The 16,822-nt window shown below is 46.5% G+C and overlaps 1 pseudogene; it reads left to right on the top strand.

Annotated features, from left to right (window-relative positions):
• Positions 1-2,977: 2,977 nt before the first annotated feature.
• The window catches only part of LOC125366983, a 39,271-nt pseudogene continuing 25,426 nt past the window's right edge, over positions 2,978-16,822 (top strand).

Raw genomic sequence — 16,822 nt, forward strand, 5'->3', positions numbered from 1 at the left:
CTTTTCTGGTGCACTTTTATAGGTTCCCTAGTTCCTTGTAAATATCCTCCTAGGCCAAGACCAGGGCAATACCCCATTTGCATCATCATATTCCTAGAAGGGGGAGAATAATCATTGCTTAATGTAAATCCCATTTCTTTCATAAGGTCCCTCCCCCATAGTGAGACTGGGAGCTCTAGCACATAAGGTTGAAAGGTGCCTGAGTATCCATTTTTATCTTTCCACCGTAATTGTCTTGTACTCATGTCAGGGGTCCTTGCATAACCCAAACCCTGTAATGTCTGTGAAGAAGCTTGTACAGGCCATCCTGTTGGCCAGTCCTTTTTAGCAATTATACTTTTGTCTGCCCCTGTGTCCAGAAGTCCTAGGATCCTTTTATTGTCAACCTCAAGTTCAAGGACAGGTCTTTGATTTAGGTCAAGAGACAAATAGGCCAGGTCCACTCCCGTGGATCCGAAACCCTTCTGATCTCGCGATCGGGGCTGTGCTGGGAAATTCTCATGCAGACTAGGCAAAAGCAACAACTGAGCAATGCGATCTCCTGGGGAAATGGCCACTATTCCTCTTGGGGATTCAGCCATTATCTTAACCACACCGGTATAATCAGGGTCGATAACTCCGGGATGTACCCTAAGGCCCCGCAATATGGAGGATGATCTTCCTATTAGTAAGCCCACTGTACCTGGCTCAAGAGGTCCGTGAAAGTCAGTATCAATCAGTTGTACCCCCATTTGGGGAGTTAGTACGAGTCGGGTGGCCGCACAGAGGTCCAGTCCTGCGGAACCCGCAGTGGCTCTCCTTGGTCCTTGGGGTGCCTGAGTGTTGGCCACCGCTCCGGGTAAGAGCTCTTGTCCTGACTCTCGACTGCCCCATATATTTGAGGGCCCTGAGGGCGGGGGCCCCGCTGGCCGTTTTTTGAATGGTAATTTTCCTGTGCTTGCCTTAAAGGCTGTCCATTAATGTCTTTTACCGACCGGCACTCATTTGCCCAGTGTTTCCCCTTTTTGCATCTCGGGCAAAGCCCAGGCTGTCTACTTGGAGGGCCCCTTTCAGCCCCTATTAGGCCCCCTTTTTCCGGGCAATTGCGTTTTATGTGTCCCACTTTACCGCATTTAAAACACACCCCGGAGTTGCCTCCCCTTTTCTGTGATAATTGAATCACCGCCGCGGCAAGCCCAGCATTAGTCAATGGCCCACCCAGTTCCCTGCACACTTTCTTCCAGGCTTCTAGCCCTTTGTTTTTGTAAGGGGTTATGGCTGCTTTACACTCTTTTGTACACTGTTCATACACTAGCTGCTTGATCAGTGGCATGGCAGTATCTGGGTCCCCAAAAATCCTTCCTGCGGCTTCTACCATACGGGCTACGAAATCTGAAAAAGGCTCTGTGGAGCCTTGCAGGATTTTCGTAAGGTTCCCGCTCACTTCTCCTTTATTTGGTAAGGCCTTCCATGCTTTTATCCCCATGTTATTGATCTGTTCATACACTTCAACGGGGTACCCTGTCTGTTGGTTAACAAATCTCCCCTGCCCAAGAAGCATATCTCTGTCCCAAGCCGCGTTTCCTGCCGCTTGGTTAGCCGCTGCCTGCTCATTGGCAAATTCAAGCAAAAAGGCTCTCCAGTCTAGGTACTGACCAGGGCTAAGGCAGGCTCGCACGAGCCCGCTCCAGTCACTAGGGGTCATGCAGTGTCTGCGCAAAGCTTCCACTTGAGTGACCGTGAAAGCAGCGGTTATTCCATAAGCGCGCACAGACTCTGCCAGAGATTTGATGACTTTGAAGTCCAAAGGCTCATGATATCTCTGTCCCTGCGGATCCTGAAATATTGGGCATGCCAGGTCTAACTCTGTTCTAACGGTTCTCCATAGTTCCGGGTTGAAAGTGCTGCCAGAGCCGCCACTTCCGGATCCTCCCAAGTATAGCGGAGGAGCGGAGGGAGTTGGGGAGCGCCCATAGGGCGGGCCTTTATCCTGCTGCCGTTTTTCCCTCTCTATTCGTCTCTTTCTCCTTTTCACCCTCATCTCCTCTAATCGTTCTAAAATGGCTTCCATTTCTTCAGAATCTGTAACCTCAGAGGAATCTAATTCTGCAAGATCTGGATACAGTCCCCCTATTGTCCCTCCACCTTCGCTCGCCGCTTTCTCTGATCTTTCTTCCTGTAGTTTCTCTAAAGCAGCCTGTCCATTCTCCACCGCCTCACTGTAGCGTTGGTCCCCAAGACAGCCTCTGATAAGCACCCATATGGGCCTAACCCCGCTCTTTAGGGTTCCCTGTTCATGGGCAAAGTCCAGATCTCTCCCTAGTTTCTCCCAGGATGCCACGGTGAGGCTCCCCGAAACTGCAAACCAGGGGGCGACTGTGTCACATTCATCCAAAAATTTCTCCAAAGTACTCTTCTTTATCCTTAACTTCTTCGAGAGCAACAGCTCGTTAAGAGCCAAAAAAATTGGGTGCGACGATGAGGTGCCCATAATTATAAGGTTTTGCTTTCGCTTTAGCCCGTTCCTCTTAACCTCTTTCCCTTGCCACCCGGGGACCTCTTGCTCCTTCTTTGTCTACAGCAAGGAGCCTATATTCCCTTCCCGCCTTTTATCGCGGATCCCCTTCTTTTCCGGGGACTTACCGGTGCACCACCCTGGCTGCGGAGAGTTCTGAATCCTTATAGAAACGGTGTTCCCCGTACGGGCCACCACTTGTCGCGTCCACCTCGGCCAGCAAGGAAGACACAACACCGGATTCTTCTCTCAGCAGTTTATTCAGGACCTTGTAAAATCTTCTCTCTCTCCCGGGGGCTTCCCGCTTGGCCTTAAGTGCAAACTGGGTAGCCAATCCCGGTAAGCTACGTGGGGATTACCGATAGGTCCAGGTACGCGGAAGCAAGCCAGAGTCCAAGCTTTAACCATATTAGGCATTGTTTATCACAGAGAGCACTCGCCGTCGGGAGGGCGGAGGGCAGAAGCCGGCGCCATTTCAGGGCGCAGCTGCTCGCAGCTCTCTACAGCAGAGTGGAGTGTAAACGGACAAGGCAAGCTGCCTGCGGAGAGAAATGCCTTCCCGTGGCCTGGCTCTGCAATGGCCAGCAGGAGTGCCCGGACGGGACTGACGAGCAGTGTGGTAAGCACGATTCCAGACCGTGGGTGACACTGATCAAGACACACCGTATCCATAAACCACTCTATTAAATGGGACTCCTTGGTACAGCTACTGAAAGACGATAACTTAAAACAAAAACAAGACTGTCCCAGGAATCTGGCCCCGATGGGAAGTAGACCTGAGCATTGCTAATGGGAAAATCAGAACTGCTCTAAAGCCCAAAGTTTGTAAGCACCGACATGATACCACAAATGGAAAATTCTACATCCCGGCCTTGGTGATGGGTTACAGGCAAGATGCAGAAGCAGTTAAAACCATGTCAAAATTATCTTTAGATATGGTGTTGGTGTAGATGAAATATCTATGAATTTTGTGTTTATATTTGGGTCTCAACACCAAGATATCTTATTAATGCAACTATTCCAAACATTTGAGTAATTTGGACTATGCAATACTTCTGATTTCACGTTTAACAAATGGGTTGTTGTGAGCTGTCAGCAGGTCGGCCAGGGTCGTGTCTTTATGTTAGTCGCCATTATCCTAACAAGGTCTTCAATGGAGGCTCAATCACTGGTAGAACTATTGTTCAAACTAGACTAGTCCAAAGAACAGAAAACTGTTGCCAACCCTGGCACACGGAATTGCTTTTGCACACAATCAACTTGTTCCACTTTCAATGCTCAAGGTTCACTACTGGCATTGTGCGTGCACACCTGCATGTGCACACACGCACACACAAACACAGAGAACACACAATTATAGATAAAAACTACAGAACAGCAACGGCCAACATAGTGGGAACTATGGGGGCTTGAAATTATTTAAAATACACTAAATTTAATAACATTATATTCTTCTGTAATGCCAGCCACGTAGTTCGAGTCCTGAGTGGTCAGGTGACCTGCTGCTACTGTGGTAGATGGAGCAGGTGGGAAGCTTGGTCTCTGGCACCCTGTTGTGAACCCACCCCCTCTGTTCTTCAGGAGAGGCATGCGGGGGCCACCCCCAGGCCTGGCAGTGTGACGACGGCAAGTACATTTTCATTGGGTAGCTCTTTGACAGCACCTAGGACTGCGGGGATGGCTCAGACGAGGCCCGCTGCATTAGTTGCAGGCCCCTCTGCCCCTCTGCCCCTAAGCCCTCTGCCCCTCTGCCCCTCAGCCCTCTGCCCCTCTGCCCCTCAGACCTCTGCCCCTCAGCCCTCTGCCCCTCTGCCCTCTGCCCCCTGCCCCTCTGCCTCTCTGCCCCTCTGCCCCTCTGCCCCTCAGCCCCTCTGCCCCCTGCCCCTCAGCCCTCTGCTCCTCTGGCCCTCTGCCCCACTGCCGCCTCATAGATCGTCAGCATTTGTCAGCATCCACACTGTCTTATGAAGCGAGGAGTCCATCAGACAGCCGTATACCATGCACGTCGAGGCCAGAGGTTATGCTAGCTCGGGTTTTATGAGAGAGTTTTACCTTCACTTCTTTTCATTTCTTTTGCTCCAAACTGATGCAAAGTAAGTGATTACTTTGCCTTATTCATTCATTATTATTATTTTTTATATATATTTTTGGCCAGTCCTGGGCCTTGGACTCAGGGCCTGAGCACTGTCCCTGGCTTCTTTTTGTTCAAGGCTAGCACTCTACCACTTGAGCCACAGCGCCACTTCCAGATTTTTCTGTGTATATGTGGTGCTGAGGAATCGAACCCAGGGCTTCACGCTTGCAGGGCGAGCACTCTACCACTAAGCCACATTCCCAGCCGTGCTTACGCACTCTCGAACACATCTTTGGAGTGGAATGTTAGTAGACAACATTGAGACCACGTCCCTAGTGGCTTGCATCTCATTTAATTCTTGCTTTTCTGTAGACTGAGTCCATGAGCACACTGTCCTCCATGTGGGGAGGGCAGTTCGTGGTCCACCTCCGCCTCACCCAGCCCCCTTTTCCTGCCTTGCAGAGAGATCTACAGCATGTCTGCACACCAAGGTCCGATGTCCCAGGGAGCCTCTGTGTCTGGATGCCTGAGAACTTTGTGACGTCTGCCAGGACTAGAAGATGAGCCTGACAAAGCTCACGGTCCCCAGAGCCATTGCCTGCAGGGCCAGTGGCAGTGTCAGAACAAGGTGTGTGTCCCAGACGACTGGAAATGCGACGGCATCGACCAGTGTGGGGACTCTTCTGATGAGGAGGCCTGTGGTGAGTCCGGCTTCCTCTCTGGTTCTCAAAAGCAGATTGGGCTGCAGGGGCTGCTTTATACAACATGCACGTTCATTCCTAAGACTAAGACTTCCCTCCTATAGCTAAATGCGGGATGCAGCCTAGCAATAGCTAGCATGAGGGTATCCATGGAACTGTACCGCCGTGCTTGAAGTGAAACGCTGGCACTGAATGCTCTCAATGTTGCATGGAAAAGGTCCCGGTACAGACGATCTTAAGACACCTAAGTGCCTGTTTGTGAGGAAGCCCAATGGCAGATGACCTGTAATCTCATGCAGTGATTACAGAAGGGGGAAATGCCTCCTTCTAGGAGGAACACTCCCGAGAGCTCGCTGAACCCTGCGTCTCTCTCCTAGACGCCGCATGCTCATTGTACTGGCTCTTCTCACTTCATAAACCACAATCCCACCCGATCTATCCTAGAGTTAACTTGGTAATAACTGATGCATTCAGATTCCAACATTTTTACAATGAAGCAAAGTCCGGTTTCTTAAGAGAATGCTTTTAGAAGACAAGTTATACACACCATCCCAGTTACAACTATTTAATTCTAGATCCATCAACTGTTTCAATACAGACCCGGGTATTTTAACATCTTTGTTAACAAACCTAAAGGCCTACTTCCTCAATACATAGCTTGGAAAGGATGAAACTCTCGTTCCTACTTAGAATGCCCCTGGGTTATAGAAATATGAACACTTTACTCATTGAGAAAGTTGTCTGTTTTTGTCCTCCCCACAGCACTAACGAAGGAATGCGTAACTCCCCACACAGCTTCCTGTCCAGCAGACACCGTTGGGTGTGATAACAAGTGCATCCCAGAATCTCTGATGTGCAATGGAGAAGCAGACTGTACAGATGGCACGGATGAGCCCATTTCATGTGGTAAGAAACCAGTGGCTTAGCTGGTGGTGAGAAAGTAGGACTGAGCGGCCAAGGCCTCGGTTATCATAGAGGCTGTTCCTCCATAGCGTACTCACACCAAGATTCATACTTTAGTCTACTATCTTCCAAGAATGGGTTCCCTTACAGGTTACAAGTTTTAGCACTTGGCTTTAGACTTTTGAGGGGAAATCAGTATCTAAACTGTAAAACTTTGAGTGCCATTCTCATTTTGTAGAATCTCTTGTTGGTTTGGAGGGGGAAGGGGAGAGCGGGCATCTTTCCTCTTCATTTTGTCATCTGTTTCCTCCCACCAAATCTTCCCTCACATGTTTTTGGTGGAACCTCTTTAGTGCTGTTAAAAGTTGCCAAAGACAGGGCTGGGAATGTGGCTTAGCGGTAGAGTGCTTGCCTAGTATACATGAAGCCCTGAGTTCGATTTCTCAGCACCACATATTTATAGAAAAAGCCAGAAATGTCATTGTGGCTCACGTTGTAGAGCGCTAGCCTTGAGTAAAAAGAAGCCAAGGACAGTGCTCAAGCCCTGAGTTCAAGCCCCAGGACTGGCAAAAAAGAAAACAAAAGTTGCCAAAGAAGTTTTGTTATCAAAGGAACACAAGTAAAAGGTACAAAAAGCATCAACAACGGGACAGGTGATATGTTTTGAGTCCTCCATAGAAAATCCAGTTGGATGTAGAAATCAGTATCTCATTTCCTGAGGTGACTCAGTCATTGCAGGAGAATAATAAAGACACTAGTACTTGAGATTGTCTAAGATGTTGGCCTGAAAAGCTAGGCCCAAATGTGGCTGCTGGAACTCCTATCATTCCCTTCACAGTCTCCTCAGGCCACAGGGCTGGGCCAAAGCTGCTGCATAACCAAGTCGCCTGTTTCCCACCTAGCTGAGGAGCCCGTAGGGTTCAGACGCCGCTTCTCCACGGTGCTCCATTGCCTTGTGCTGCTTCTCCACGGCGCTCAGTTGCCTTGTGCTGCTTCTCCACAGCGCTCAGTTGCCTTGTGCCACTTCTCCACGGTGGCTCAGTTGCCTTGTCTCCGGCAGGCAGAAGCTGTGCGCTGGTGAACAGGGGCTGCAAGGGGCCCTGCAGTGACACATCCTGGGGAGTCCGCTGCTCCTGCCCCGCGGGGTGGCAGCTGCAGTGCGACAGGCAGAGCTGTGGAGGTCAGAGCCCCCCGGTCCCCACTCCTCACAGATATCTTTTACTGTGGCAACATGGATCCGACCCCGTGTAGCCGTGTTTATGTTCATCATTCGTTAGCCTCACGTATGTTCATAGTGTTGTGTAACCATCCTCACTGTGTATTTCTAGACTTTTCCATTGTTGCCAGTAGAGACTGTCTTTCCACAGCATGGTAAGTCTTCACTCCTTTCTCCCTTGTCCTCCGGTAACCTCGACTGCTTTTTTGCCTTTTGTGATTTTGTGACCTCTAAGTTCATATTAAGTAGAATCATACAACGTTCGTCCCTCTGTGTCTGGTTTATGTCACAAAGCCTATCTTTAGGCTGTGTCAAGAATTCCTTTTTAAAACCTGAATACAATTCTGTTGCGTATATAGACTATATCTTACCTATTTATCTATGGGTGAAGCATTTGGGTTGTTTCTGCCCTTGGGCTATTTTGAATAATACCGATATGAGCATTGGTATACAAGTACCTGTTTAAATCCCTAGTTTCAATTCACTGGGTATATTTCAAAAGCAGAATGACTTTTTTTTTTTGAGTTATCGTGAAACAATTCTCCATAGAGGCTATGCCATTTAAGACTCCCACCAAATCCTGTCAATGCTGACTTTCATCCTCTTGTGGCAATTTTAGGTCAACTATCGCCTACTGAGAATATGTCAGATTTTGTATCCTCCTTTCACAGGGCTTAAAGGGTTTCTGTCCCAGAATGAATAGACTTGTTATTTCATCCCTGAGGTCCATGGAGTAAATGTTTAAAGTTAGAGTCTGCAGAATGTCCAACTATCCCGGCTAGCTGACCTCCAACTTTCACCGCCCTTAAGTTGCATTTGGCTGTCAATATAAATGATAAAAAAATTTCACCTATCTCTATCAGTCAGTAATAATTAGAAAAGGTTTCAGTTCTGCCCTGTTGCACTTGTGTACAAAAAAAAGTCCAGGGTGGTATTTTAGATGAAATTATGATGGGCAGGACAAAGGGTCTATTGTCCTGATGCCCCAACCTAAAGGGGAGATCACCTCTACCACTGAGCCTCAAGGATTAGCCCTACTTGGTAATGCCTTCTATCTTCCTTGTTCCACCTGTAACCCTAGCCACCTGAGAGGACTATAAGAGGAAGACAGATTTACTAAGCAGCATTAAATTTACAATCGTTTTTATGTTCATAAGTTTCTATGAGCCTATCTAAAGTTTATTCGTTTTAACTAAATTTTAATGAATCTTAATATCTAAACTTAATTTCTCTAAACAAAATCAATAACTTGATCTATTCCACTCACTTCACTGCTTCTTTATCTAGAGCTGGTGATTTTACTCAGATAGATGTAGGTTTTGTGCATCCCCTGCTCCAGGATCCTGAAGCCCATGCTTGGTTTTCTAAGCCATGCTAGGACTTGTTGGCCACTGAGCTGGCAGTAACTCTACACGGGTTATTTTTCTAGAATGGGAGGGTATTATTCTCCTTTGGTATCTTGTACTCTGGAGGGAAAAACATTTTCCAAAATAAATTCTTCAGGAACCATTTTCCTTAATGGTAAAAAATAGTTTGGTACCTCACAATGTAAAGAGTCTCTATGATCAGGCTTTGAGAATCAATTGCACCTTATTAAGTTCAACTAACTATACCTACGAGCTTTATACCTTTTCCATCATCTTAGGTGAGTTATTCCATGGAACCCAGTGAACTCCAGAACTACCACTGTCATTCTGAAACAATTTCTGGCTGGCTTGGCAAAGGCTACCTCACAGGAATCTTGCTAGGATAACACATATCAGTATTTTGTACTAGCTAAATATCATGTGTGCCTATAATAAAGTTTGTTACCTTATATTCACTATTTAACCATAACCATAACCATAACTATAACTACAAATAAATAAATATATACTATTCCAGCTCCTGACACTATCATTTCCACATACTACCTGTTCAGAAAGCATATAAATGGCTCAAAAGAACTATAATAGTGGGCTGAGAATATGGCCTAGAGTGCTTGCCTCATATACATGAAGCCCTGGGTTCGATTCCTCAGCACCACAGATATAGAAAAAGCCAGAAGTAGTGCTATGGCTCAAGTGGCAGAGTGCTAGCCTTGAGCAAAAAGAAACCAGGGACAGTGCTCAGGCCCTGAGTCCAAGCCCCAGGACTGGCAAAAAACAAAAGAAGCAAAAACAAAAGACAACTATAACTATAATACTGAAGACGTTGTTCTTAAGTTATCTCTGACTTACACCTCTCTGTCATCAGATGTAGACAAGTGCTCTACGGTATATAGTCCGTGAGGCCAACTCTGTCACAATACACCAGGCTCTTACTCCTGTGACTGTATTCAAGGTTACTGGCTTTATAATGGCACTGACTGTCGAGTTATAGGTAAGTTAATTAAGCAAAGCCTACCTTCTGCTGATTCTTAGCCATAATTACAGAGGACAGTGACACATGCCATTGGTACTAGAGGTCACCCTATTCTTTCCATAAAGAAGTGGTCATTATAATATTCACTGTTCAAGATGTCAGTTGTAATAAGTGTCTTTAAATGATGTCCTATGAATGTGCTTAGTGTCGATGTTTGGGAGAAGTAGATCTGGACATGGGAAATAGGGTAATATCTTTAATTAACAGGAAAGATGTGGAAGAAAGATTCATGCTAACACGTCACTGTTCCCTTCTGTTGCAGATGATGATGTTAAAATTCTTATTGCATCAGAGCAAGAGCTTGGTATTCTGGATCAAAAGACAGGCATCTATGAGACTCTGATACCTGTCAAATCAAGGCCTTGTTCTGTCACATATGACCTTGAAAGAAGCATGTACTTCTGGGTAGATGAAGTTTTAAATGTGTTTGGTAAGCCAAACTCTGTTCCCCTCTATCCAGGTTAAGAATCTTAGCTGCTTAAAGCTATATGTGTTCACCATCTTCCTGTTAGTGGTACAAAAATCCCTAAAATCATCCACTTGAAAGAAAAGGGAAAGAAAAAGTGCTTACCACTTCTGGTGGTTTCAGTCCACAGTCGGTGGCCCTATTAACTGAGGGCTTGTGATGAGATATGCAAATCATAGTGAGAGTATTTGGTGGAGGAAGCTTGTCACTCCATGGTAGCCAGGAAGTAAAGAGAAGGAAGAAAAGACTGGTGTCCCATCCTTCTAATCAAGGGAAGACCAACAAGGACTGAAAACATTTAACTAGGCTTCACCTCTTAAAGGTTTCTACTAATAGTGTTTCAGTCTGAAGACTAAGATTTTAACACACAGAACTTTAAAGAACATCCCATATCCAAATTATAACACTGGCCATCTGGACCATCTCCTCTCGCTCCTCTAGTGCAAGAATATAAAGCCCCCAATTCGATGCAGCTTAGCTGCACGGGAACAGTCGCAGAGCATTCCTTGTGATGTGAAGGTATTAAGTCTTGGAATATAGTTCTGTGACCTTGGGCAAGTTCTCACCCCCTTTGATTTGCCTTCCATCCTAGCCAGTGCTTGCCTCAGTAGGTGAGTGGGGGACCTAAACTGGACAGTGCCTAGGAAGGGCTTGGCCGAATGGTGGGAGCATAGAAATGCCATGGCTACAGTTCGGTGGCCGAGCTCATGGCAGCTTTCCTGTCAACTGCCGTTGAGCTGCAGCTGGAGATGCTCAGACCCCTCGATTTTTCTCCTGCACGCTTCCCTCCTTTTGTGGGGCTTGCGCACCCTGGAAGCGCTCCCACTCATCTCAGGACTTCCTTCTTTGGGTCCCTTTCCCTCGCTTTAGAACTTGAAATCAGAAGACCTAGGAGAGTTAGGACCAAGTTCCCCTTTCCACGCTAGGCAAGACTGTGATAAGGAATGCGGGAATGTGATGCGGTCTCCTGTGTCCCCAGAACTGACCTCGGTGAACAGCATCTCTGTGGACTGGCCCACGGGGCAGTTGTACTGGGCCATCAGCATCTCCAGAGTCATCGGGGCTGGCCTAAGCGATGGCAGAGGCTATGTCAAAGTCTTGGAAAAGGATGTTGTGCCGGAACAGCTAGTTGTGTTTCCTGAAAAGAAGTAAGTAGGGGTTCTTTGGGGGGGGGGGGGCTATATCCAAAATCTCATCATTTTAAACCAGAAATAAGATAAGTTTTTAAAACTAGATGTCACCTGCTCCCCCAAATTCTTAAAATTGAGTTTTACAGATCCCAACTCTTGTGAACCCAGTGAGTGTGGAAGCAGCCATCTTTAGCACCAACAGCTGTGCAGCGATTTGACGCCCTGTGAGAAAGGCCACTGTGGTCAGTGGCTATGTGGAATAACGCGCACACGTGTGCAAGTGAGCAAGACCCTCCGACACCGCGCTCTCCCCGTGGCAGGTACTTGTATTGGGTAAATGGAGGCGAGAAGGAGGCCAGTACTATTGAGGCTGCAGGAATGGACAGCTCAGACAGGAAGATGCTGGCAGTGGTGACTGCCGAGGAAGCTTTAGGACTGACTCTCGACCGCCTGAATGGCCGACTCTACTGGATCAGTGGCAACAAGAAGGTACATGAGGGCCAAAGGAGGGGGGAAAGCTGCGTGGGTTGAGGGTTGGTGGGACTCCATAGGCCAACGGTACAACATTCCTTTGCCCCTTGCACTGATTCTAAACTACCTTCTGAGGGTGAGCAGGAAGAAGATGAAGCATAACTACACAACACTTCTGGGCAGGGCGGGCAAGGTGTCAGTGCACCACATTCCCGGGCCAGGCAGCTGGGACATGTCATGTGCTTTTGCGACACTCCATATTAAATCCCATTGGAAGTTCCCTGTAGTTCTAACCATGTGCTATGTTGTATCTTGGGTACAAAAATCTTTTAAGATTTGCTGACTACACCCATCAAAGGAAAGAGTATTTACTTAGGTAATTCAGAGGTGCTTATTTTTTTCCTTATTTATTGTCAAAGCGATGTACACAGAGGTTACAGTTTCATACGTTAGGCCTTGGGTACATTTCTTGTACTGTTTGTTACCTCCTCCCTCATTCCCCCCTCCCCCCTCCCCGTTCCCTCTCCCCCCATGAGTTTTTCAGTTGGTTTAATATTGCAGCTCATAGTATCCCGTTTTTAGAAATGCCAAACTAAAAGACAAGGATGCGTCACATCACAGGCTGGGAGTCGTGCTGCTAGGCCTGGAATTTCCTAGCTGAGATTTGTGTCTGGCTATGTTGCCTCTTGGAGAACCCCCGTCTTGCCCTCTCTGAAATTATAGAATACGAACCTCCTAAGGCTATTGGAGAATAAGGAGAAAGAATTTTATACAATGTCTGCATTGGAATCCTAAGTTAGAATAACTTCTTTTCCAATACATTTGTACAAGAAGCAATGCAGTCTGTTGGCTTTAGCATAAGCATCCATGAATCTTCTTATTCATCCGTATCAAGTCAATATCCAGTACAGATATGAATCAATGTCCAAGCTGTTGGAGGTGACACTAACACCACCAGTATTGGTAATGTTCTCTGGCTCTTACGCGCTCTCTTTCAGTCCATAGAGACAGTGAGCGTGGACGGCCATGGGAGGCACACCTTTCCCAAGCTCTTCTTGGACTACAAAGCCCCAGCAGATCTAGCCGTGTTCGAGAACTCTTTCTTCTGGGCAAATAAGACACAGCTCTTTCGTACCTCACCTCACAGTCCAAGCGCGAGAGAGGTGTTGTTGGATGCCCCTGTGTCTGCGTTTTCAGTCCTCCACAAGTCACTGCAGCCTGTGAGTAAGTACAAGGCGTACTTTTGAAATGTTGATGCATCAGAATACTATGAACTGCTGTATCTGTCTAAGGCGCTATGCCAGTTCCTGGGTACTTGCTCTTTTGAGGAAACTCTAGGATCTGGATATCCCAGACTTACTTGGAATGTCTAAATAGGATGAAATCAACAAAGGCAATCCTCGGAGATGCATCCCAAATTATTTGCCTTCTGTCTGTCTAGAGCATCAGCCAGATTTTAAGATCTGACATACAGAAAACCCAGGGCAATAAGCTATTTGCAGAGTGGCTGGGCTAGTTTACGCCTTCTCACGTTAACTGACAAAAGGAAAATTGAAGGAAGTCTGCTATCCTGCCTGCAGGAAGAAGTCATAAAATTGTTTGTGAACTTGAAATTCTGCTTCATATTCAATTCAGATAATGGTTCTTACATGGATTTGAAAATTTTCCTCTGTAAGGAAACCTTCTACTAATACAGCGAGACAGTCGTTCTGTCTTAACTCCAAGGGAAATGGTGCTGTTGGTTGAAACGTTATTGGCTCTAGCCTAAGAAAGGTGAATAGTTAGTTATATGAAAGACAATAGAAGACCACCAAGATTCAAAGACCAGACCTATAACCAAAAGGTCTTAAGTATATTCAGACTTTTCTTAAGGCAAAAAAAATGATAACCTCTTTTTCTGTATTGAGTTTTGAAGTGGCTTGGATAAATAAATCTGAAATATTCTCTAAATGTCTCTATTCAATAGGCAGACACTCAGCATGTGTTGTGGGTTCGTGCAGTCACTTATGCCTTCTATCCCTGGTCCACCCCCAGGGCTATAAGTGTGTTTGTCCAGAGGGACTATTTCTTTTACCTTCCAGAACCTGCAGTGGTAAGTATACCACGTAAAATGTGCTGAATCCAAGGAAGCAAAGTCCAGAGTAATGTCTTTAAGTGAACAGTAGCACAGAGTACATTCGTGCTTTGTGCAACCAAACTCAGACCCTATTAAGCATTGCCCCCATTTCCTCTCATATTATAGTCCTTGTCAGCTAAAGTTCTGTTTTCTGTCCCTTGGAATCTGCCTATTCTCGGTAGTACATTCCTGAAGACCTTGGGTACATGCCTTTGGGGTTTGCTATGTCTGTCTTTGTTTTAGCATGTGTCATACTTGTATTGAGTAAAAGTGAATGATATCCCATAATATGAGTATACCACACTTTATTCATATGTTGCTGTGTAATTGACATGGGTTAATATTCAATCAGGGAAAAAGCAGTTCCTACTACTTAGTCATATGTAGAAATTTTGAAAGCTTTTTGGTAATAAGACATTCTGATCTTCAGTTTTGTCTTTTATATTGCTAATATAAATTCCGCATATGCTAATTTACCTTCAAAAGACTACTGCTACATACATAAACCACTTGAACATCTTTACCCAACATACTTGGCTTTTAGCTATACAATATTGAGATTTTAAAAGGAATAAATTATTCAAATATTTGCATTGCTTTAAATTTTCCTGCCGCACTGGAGATTGAACTCTAGGAGCTTGCCTTGCAAGCACACTGTCATTTAAGCCATGTCCCTAGTTGATGTTTATGTTCAAACTTTTTTTGTGTGGGTGTGCCAGTCCTGGGGCTTGAACTCAGGCCTTAGATACTGTCCCTGAGCTTTTTTGCTCAAGGCCAACACTTTTCCATTTGAGACACAGCTCTACTTTCAGCATTTTTTTTTCTTTTTGTCATTGGAAATAAGAGTCTTATGTGTTTTCCTGCCCAGGCTGGCTTCGAACTGTGATTCACAGATATCAGCCTTCTGCATAGTCAGAATTACAGCCATGAGTCAAGGCATCTGCTTCAAACTACCTTTTATTTTAAAATTTAAGTAGAGTTTACAGGAGTATCTCTGAAGGAAATCATGGTATAATAAGCTGTACTGGAAAACTCATCTGCCTCCTTTTTTTTATTTTGAGGACTACATATTGTATTCTGTTCAGTGTAAATATCTGAGTATTTTTACTTAATTCAGGTAAAGTACATAAAATTCTCTCATACCAAAATAGTATTTGATCAAAGGGATCATTACTTTAGCTCTCCTTCTCATGATTCCACTTTAGCCTTTCAGCAAAAATCCAAATGAACCATTCATTGTTTTGGGAAAGCTGAGCCTCACTGACCTCTGCCTCACCAATCCCCTCCTCTAGAGCAAAGACAATCAGGTTGTGTGTCTGCTTCAGGCACAGGCAGTAGAAGAACCCTTTCTCAGGGCCATTCTTCCAGAGGGGATTGTGGCTATGTAACTGTTTAGGAGGTGGTGTGGCAGAGAGGGAAAAATTTAAGAGGGTGAATAATTGTAAAATGAATTGCAAATACATGTAAGGATATAAACAGTCTCAAAATCTGTAGATCAGTAGGGTTGGGCAGGGAAAAAGAAAGCAAGATAGAGGCTTACTCTGAGCAATCCATGATATATGTAAATCTAAAATACCATGGCGAAACCCTATGGTACAATTTTAGTACACACCACAAAGTAATGATTCACAGTAAACTAAAATGTGCTCTTGTTGGTGTGGGGTTATACCTGCGGGTTGGGAGTGGTTGGACTCCCAAAATGTAGGGGATGAAGATGAATACTGTCAGGTTGAATGAAGGGAACAATTACACATGTTGAACTTGTTTTAAGAATATAAGCGAAGAATCCATATAGCGGGAGACCCCACGGACACAAGGCAGGGTGCGGAGCAAGACACACACCGGCAGCGACGAGAAGTTCGGGTCCACACCGGATTCGGACAAGGGAACCCAGCGCGGCAGAAAGAGGGAACGGGGGAAGCCACCACAACACTTCGCCAACCCCTGAAGGGCCAACGGCTGCGTGGGACACACACACAAAGCAGCAACAGTGAGTCCCCCATAATCCCTTCCCACAACGGGAGACCCAAGCCCGACAAAGAAGCTATATCTCCCTCCCTCCCCCTCCCCACTCCCGTGGGAACAAAGATTCCCCAAATCAGGCGGGAAGCTCCCATCAGGCGCTGGGAAGCCAGTCTAGCAGGGGAAGGGCGGAACAGCCCCAAGCCCCCAAAGGTTCCTGAACTGGCAGAACCGGCCCCATCCCCTTCCCAACAGGGGCCGGGGACGGCCGGCAGGGCAAGCCCCACCTGAGGCGCCTAGACCTTGCGGACTCTTACAACTAAAATCACAGGCGCTGGTGGGCAATACCAGCCCAGCAGGGTCACCTGAGCCTGATCTCGTTCCCCCTCCTCGCAGCGGAGGCGAGGTCTGAGGGTGCCAAGCCACACCCGGTCAGTCGATCCCACCGGGCCCCACACATACTGCCTCCCCCCCCAACGGACTCGCGGGAGGGCGCAAGCACAACCCAACAACCCAGGGCTCGCTCTGGGAGGCAGACCCCGCTAAAGTGCCTGTTGTAGGGGACTCACAGTGCACAGGAGGGCGGATCCCCAGCGAAAGCGCCTGCTCTGGTAGGCGTGCCCTGCACTGGTGGGCGGGGCCACAGCGACAGCACCTGCTGCCGTAGACACGCCTACACAGAAGGGAGGGAAGACCTACACAGAGCTCCAGATGCGCAAATCACAAAGAAACATAACTCAGTTCATCAAAGGACAAGCCAACTCGCCAGCTCCAAAAAGCAGCACGACTGAAGAGGAGATGGAGAATAAAAAAGCAAATGAGGCCATGTTAACAGGAATGATCGAAAGCGTCAGAAATGAAATCAGAAAACAATTCCAGGAGTTTA

Source organism: Perognathus longimembris, chromosome 18 (assembly GCF_023159225.1).
Source record: "Perognathus longimembris pacificus isolate PPM17 chromosome 18, ASM2315922v1, whole genome shotgun sequence".
In the NCBI taxonomy this organism is placed as follows: Eukaryota; Metazoa; Chordata; class Mammalia; order Rodentia; family Heteromyidae; genus Perognathus; species Perognathus longimembris.